Here is a 7,624-nt window from a genome sequence, read left to right on the forward strand (position 1 = left end):
GGAAAAAAAAAGAAAGCAGGAGAGTGTGACAAAGATGAAAAGTAGGAATTTAAAGCCATTTAGATAAATTAGTGAAACAGAATAGTCATGACACTAGAACAGACAGACAGTGGGTGAAAGAAAGCTGGAGTTGTGGTTGGGTGTGTGAGGCTGTGTAGGGCAGGTAGCCTCAAAGCTTTGCCTAGTAGCAACATGCTCCCAGCCTCCTGCATGCTGTTACACCAGAGGCAGAAAAATCTCCATGTCGTCCCTCATCAACAGTGTTTCTAGTCCTGTGTCACCTGGCCTGACGTGAGGTGCAAAAGCTCCCAGGGTGCGCAACTGGCTGGACTCTGTCAAAACACACCATGCCGGGGAGCAGAAGACGGTGAGTGGCTTTGTAAAGTCAACATTTGGCTGTGGGTGGTAGAGTCAATCTGAGATATCTACAGTCAGCAAACATTCTGCAGATGAATCCATTGCCCCACATAAATTTTTGTCTCTTCCATTTGTTGTATTAAACCATTTATTCCACTAAGGTTCCCATAAAAGCAAGTTACCATGAATGTACATGCTAGATTTTCTACAAAGCTCAAGCTGATTGCTTGCAATTAGGCCCTGAAGATTTTTGCCTCTGAGCATAACCCACATTTCCCATCTCATGTCTTTCGATCAAATGTTTTATTATCCAGCAACATTTCCCATAGGCCTAAATAAGAAAGGAGTCTAAATTAGTTTTTTACTCATATCTTCCCTTCTCCCCCCCTCAGACTAAACTGTAACAATAAAAATGTCCTTGCGTAATTCAGAGCAACATCAGCACAGTTCATTATGTCTGTTTTAAATTCCTTAAAAAAATTTTTAAAAAACCTTTTCCACACACACAAAACCCTGTGTGTTACAACTATACCAGATACTGGAGAGCTCAGAATCTTAGAACAACAGCATAGAAAAACAAATGACCCAAGGACACTACATCAAATTAAAGAAGCAAAGAAAAAATAGAGAGATATTATTAATTCCTGAAACAAACCTAATATGAAGGGGGACCCAAAGCAACTAAAATATTAGCCAGGCATAGAAGAACGCAACAGCTGCTTAATGCAGTTTATAACATTAGAGATCTTACATCCAACACATCAGTATTCAAATCAGAAGACATAGAAAATTTATATGAAAATTACTATAAAAGGCTGTATTCTCAGCCACCCTCTGTGGATGAAGAGACAGTAAAAAAAAAAAAAAAAACGTTTTAAATTCACCAGCAATAGGGGAAAGACAGAATGCCATTCTAAATTCAAATATCACTGAAAAAGCAGTGGAAGAAGCAATTAATAAATTAAAATCTAATAAGGTGCCAGGAAGTGATGGTTTTCCTTCTGAAATGAATAAAATGTCTAAAAAGGAAATAACTCCACTGCTATTAGCATCATTTAATGAAACATTAAGATCCCCCCCTCATGAAAAGAGGCCATTATTACAGTAATCCCCAAGGGAGGAAAGAACAAAGAACTCTGTGAAAATTATAGGCAAATATCAATAGTAATCTGCGAGTATAAGATGTATACACCTTTTATATCCTAAAGATTTGAGTCCTATCAGATTTAATTAAGGACCAATCAAGCTTATATTAAGGGACGTCGAACACAGGATAACATTAGAAGCACATTACATGTAATTGAAGAAGTACAAAGAGAGGGAAAAAGTGCCATACTAATGACACTTAAAAAGCTTTCGATAGCGTATGTTGGAAATCTCTATATCTATGCCTGAAAAAATTTGGCTTCAACAAAGATTCAGTCGACTGTGTTAAAACAACTATACCAATAACCAATGGCAAGAATAAAATTAAATGGGAATCTTACAAATTGGTTTAAGTTGGAGAGAGATACAAGACAGGGTTGCTGTCTGTCCCCCACCCTCTTGGTGATTTTCATTGAGCCTTTGACACAAGCGATACGACAAGATGAAGATATTAAGGGGGTGGAGGTGAGAGGTGCAGAGCACAAAATTCGGTTGTTCACGGATGACATCTTGATCTACTTAAAACAGCCAGATAATTGCCTCCCAAAGTTAATGAAGTAGTTACAATCTTCTAACTACTATGCAGGTTAAAAGCTTAATGTAGCAAAAACACAAATTTAGTCAATAAATTATCACCCAACACAAGCAATCCAACAAGCATTTGATCTTAGATGGAAGGCAAAAACAATAAAATATCAAGGAGTATTACTTGTACCATTACAAATAAAATTATATATCCCTAAATCAGGAGATTCAAAAAGATATGGAAAGATGGTCAGCTCTTACATTAGACTTTGGCTCAATAATAGAAATCATTAAGAATTCTGTATTTGTTTGAATCTCTGCTGGTGGCAATCTCTCTGTTAGAGTTTTGGGAGTGGGATAAAAAAAAAAAAATCAAGGTTCACTTGGAGGCGAAAGAAGCCAAAGATTAAATACACAACCCTTTAACTCCCCAAAGATAGGGGAGGTATGGCTTTACCAAATCTTAAAGAATGTTATTATGCTCAGATATATATATATATATATGTATATATATATAAGAATATTGGTGTGATACCAGGTCTACTACAAGATGGAAAGATATTGAATTAAATTTGGAGAGATGCCATGTCCAGAGTCTGATGCAAATACGGAAATGTTTAAGGAAAATGAGGAAAAGCTTAGTTCAGTCACTAAATTCACTTTGGAAACCTGGCATACGCTGGTTAAGAAATATAATTTGAAGAAGGAGGTAAAAGTTCTCAGTTTGATGGCTTATGATTCCAATTTCAAACCAGCATACAAGAACATTGTTGGTAGAGTGATTTCTGTTTTTTTTTACCAAGGTTTGGTGTTGATCTACACTCTACATTATAGATAAATGGGAAATAGAACTCAAAATACAAATATCTAAAAAAGACTGGTACAATATATGAGAGATACAACAAACAACCACCAGCTCCACTATGGAAGGAACTCTTCTGGAAAAATGTAGTCAGATTTTTTATTACTCCTAAAACTAGAACTGTCATGCTGGTGGATGTGTGGTGAGAAAAACACTCATGTATTCTGGGAATGTATGAAATCGAGAGACTATTGGGATGATGTATGGGCAGAGTTAACAATGATATTAGCTCATGTATTACCCAAGACCCATGTAGTGCTATATTTAGGTAATCTGACACACAAAAATGTACAACATGCGGACCGATACCTGGTAGAAGTTCTTTTAGCAGCAACCAAGAGGGCAATCCCAAGGAAATGGTATAAAGAGGACCCCACTACTCTGAGAAACAGCTAGACATAGTTGAAGAGATATATCATATGGAAAGACTCACACATGTTTTGAGAATTTTTTGCCTAGAACAACCATCACAATGATGCCACGAAAACATTTATACAGTGACTGGGACATGTTAAGTTGTATCATTAAGTTGTGTACCTCACTGACACTACTGTTTGTGTTTGTTCTATAATAATAAGTTAAAATCAATCTAATTTAAGTTTAAAAAAACTAAAAAAAACAAAACCCAATGTCATGCATTTGCTGTACATGTATGTAACATCTCGTAAATACAGTAAATTTATGAGGTTGGTCCTAAGCATGTGTGCTGTAGATGTTTGATGGAGCCACACTGATGATCCCCCCTCAAAAAGAAAACTTCATACATAAGATGCATCTCTGCAGTGGCTGAATCTTAACTCACTGAGATCCATATTACAGCGTGCAGCAGAGCCAGCAGACCCAGAACCCGTTCGGCAGTCCGACAGAAGTGGTATACAGCCGAGGGTGAAGACATCAATCACACCGCTGCCCTGGACTGAACGAGAATGGTGTCAGTGGTACTACCATCAATCACTCCCTTCAGTGTAATACACTTCTTACAGTCGTGAAATACAGTAAACACATGCAAACACTATCGTACACTATGCTCATCCAGCAGAATGAGTCAGGTCAAAATGTCAACTTATCAAGTCATTAAGACTATACTGAATAATTTAATATTGCAAAATAAATACCTAATGTTCTCATATTTTTTTAGGCCCCCTGTCAGTCACAGGCCCTTAAAATCATCCTGAGGGCAGATGTCATTTTTCCTGTTTGTAAGTAAGGACTAAGGGAGCTACAGAAGCTTACTATGTTAATACTCATTCGTCAAAGAATGACTCATATATATGAATGTGTCTTCTATGTTCCACCACGAGAATGGAGATGTGAGTGATAGGCTATCCACACTACATAAAAAGGGGGCTGCTTTATGGTTGAATGAAAGATATTATTGTTTTTGTTTGAGGCCCACAACCTATTAGCTGCTGTACATTGATGTAGTTGACATCTATTAAAGGAAAGCACTCTGAAAACAATAACAGTTTCTTTATCATGGATCCTAAGACACAGGTTTATACAGTACTATTGACAGTCACTAAAGTGAGGGGGCCCTTTGGCAGTTTGAGTCCTTGCACCTTATGGAGCTTTGAGTTCACTGATTTGCTGTATGTCTTTAACAATGTGGGCCCGGGATGTGTAAGTCGTAATACGAGAAACTGATTTGGGGATCAGACCAGGAAACATCGTGTCAGCTCCACTTTGTCCTCACACTATCAAGAGGAAAAAAATATTTCACTTCCTGTTACCAGTAAAAAGATGTTGTTATATAAACAACAAGACTAAGTCAAAACTTAGTATATAGCTGGGCTGCACTTTATCTGTTTACTACTCTCCTACTCTCTGTGCTCACATATATAGTATTTTAAAACAGCCCTCAAACTCCCAGGCCTCTGGTAGAGCAAAGTCACGCTGTCCAAAGGACTCAATCTTTTAATAAGTTAACAACTTGCCCTTTAATGTAGTGTCACTCAAAGGCTGATGATTGCATTTGTATAAGATAGCTCAACATATGATGAATAGATTACTGCAAATTTGTTTAGGCACTTGAGGATAGTCCCTATGTATTGTCTCTCAGTTAGCTTTCCAGACCAAAACGTAAGGATAACTGTCCTGGAAATCTCTCAAGACTGTTATACTCATCAGAAAGAGGATAAACCCCTTTGTGTAAGGGTACAACGTGGCCTTTTCTCTGACATATCCTTTAGAAGGAAACAATTTTTGCCTCACCTATGTCGTAGTTGTCTCTTCATTTTTCCTCCATCCAAGTCTTCTGGTGTGTATTTATTATTACAGCCTCATGGGGCTGTAACCATGCCTAGAGACTTGAAGTGATTTTTATTTTGATAGATAGATTACAGCAATTACAGCCTTAACTAATTTGCTAGATAAGGAGTCACACACAAAAACAGACACACGCGATCGTATCACATAAATCATTAATTCTCACATGACACCATAAAATGTGACACAACAGCATTTGCATCATAATGTATTTAAAGCATAAAACATGAAATTCAACATTTGCTAAAAAAGAAAGTTGGAGAGAAGGTAACGACACACAGGATTGACAACAGTATACCGATCCATAAAGGACCAGTCTGGTATGTGTAGTATTATATGGGGGTTACGTTGTAGCAGCCTGGTGTCATTTGCTTTAGTAAAGGTAAACACAGTGGACAGCGTAATGGCAATGCGTTCTGGCGCTACACTTGTCAAATCAGAAGCTGCAGATTTATCATAATATATGTGTCCTGCTGCCTTCAGATGGCTGTAGGGATTTAATAAACTGAAGGAGAAACTTTTCATGCAGCATAAAGCGGCTGTGGACAACAGATAGGCCACTGTAAAAATTACTCATACTAATTTATAGAGAAATGCAGACTGACTCCTGACAATCCTGCTTTAAAGGGGCAATATGTAAGTATTGGCGAACTGTCTAATTCATACTCTAAACAAATAGCATATTACCAGAAATATGGGCTAACATTATCAGCTAACATTAGCCTCAATAAATCTTAACTCAGCATAAGGCAGTTGTTGACATGTTGTCAAATCTGTATAGATTGGGGAATAATGTTTTTCACACAGGTTAACCTTGCAATCTGATTATGTAACTGGCAGGTTGTTTTCTTCGGTTATTGTTAGACTGACGACAATGATTTCATCCCCAGTCTTCCCAGTCAGCGACAGGGAAGACGTAGTGTTGGCAGGAGTAGAGGACGAGCCACGAGAGGTTAAGGAACGCGAGGGAGAAGGAGAGCAGCTAGAGCAGCAGCATCAATAGCTGAAAGTCCAAGACACATGTTTCACCAAAATACCAACAACTGTATTTTGGTGTGAATGCAGTTGCTGCAGAATCTCCCACCTGTTCACGCCTCTCCTCCCACCTGTGTACCGTGCGCTCTGCGCTTGGCACCAAAATACCCCACAGACGGGCAAAGCAATTTTCAAGGTCAGGAATTTGCCAAACTGGCAAACCTCTGCTTGTGCTGGTCTTTGCGCCGCCATGAAACTGGGCATGAAAAATTGTAAACCTTTATGTCAACCTAGACTGTTGTGTTTTTTTGTTTTGTTTTTTTCTGTTTTTTTGTCGACCAGCTTTTTATTGCAGATCTTAAAAGAGTACTCCAGTCACTAGATAATCCAAATCCATACAGGTGGGCATCTCATGAGAGACACAGGTTAAAAAAGGAATGGACAGGTTTGAAGCAGGGGATGCCACAACAGCCTTAATTTTAGTCCATTAGTATGAGTCAAACTCCAAAAACAGTCGATCCTACACTTCCCATAGTGCAACTCGATGGCATCTTTTGTGACAGGTAAACACCCACTGCATCCCCTGGTTCATAATGCAGGCTTCTTCTGCAAAATTTCAGCACCAAAGCTGAGCTTACCCTGATGACATCATCAGGGTTATTTGCTCAGACTTTAGAAAGTTCCTCCAGAAACATAGAAGCCCTTAAATACAGGGGCATTGCCAGGAATTTTGGCCCCATGAAAAGATGTCACATTGGGCCCCAGCACCACAGGCCAAGCCGGCCCTGAAGATATAACACTGTGCAGACGTGCATGCAACATTCTGCATACAGTGGAATTCACTATGTGATGCAAGACTGATCCCCTCTACAAGGAATGTGCTAAAGGCAATCTTCTGCAGTTTAAATGTAATTTTAATGGTAAAATTCTTGAATGGAAAATTCTCTCAACATTAATGAATAACTTTGAATAAATATAACTTAAATACACATTAATCTCTTCAATTAAAATAAATTAAAATGATCATCTATAGAATGATGTAACACAAAAAAGAATAAAATCAGCAGGAGATTTTTTAACCAAGTATACATACCAACTAGAAAATAAGCAGCTGTAAAAGTGGAAATGGAAAACAAAATGGAAATGTAAAGGCCTGATGGTAGCGCCAGAGAAAAGGTCAAGTGGTTACCAAATCCAGCATCCAATACATACTATAGGCTGCTACCTCTGTACAGCTTGAAAACATGTCTTTTGTCAAATATCTGGAACAAACGAAAGTGACTGGAACTACAATGCAGATAAAACTGCAGAGCATGTTTTCGGGAACCTTTTTTTTGTTAATCTTCAGCACCTCTTTGTGGTCGTAGTTAAGGATTGCAAGATGCTGCACACTGCGTACATTAATCTGCAATATAATACGAATACAACCATATTCTTAATATTGAAATATTTGCACAGTTTTGCATCTGTGATAACAAAAGGTGAAATTGCGAG

The sequence above is a fragment of the Xiphias gladius genome, chromosome 3, assembly GCF_016859285.1.
Source record: "Xiphias gladius isolate SHS-SW01 ecotype Sanya breed wild chromosome 3, ASM1685928v1, whole genome shotgun sequence".
NCBI classification, from domain to species: domain Eukaryota; kingdom Metazoa; phylum Chordata; class Actinopteri; order Istiophoriformes; family Xiphiidae; genus Xiphias; species Xiphias gladius.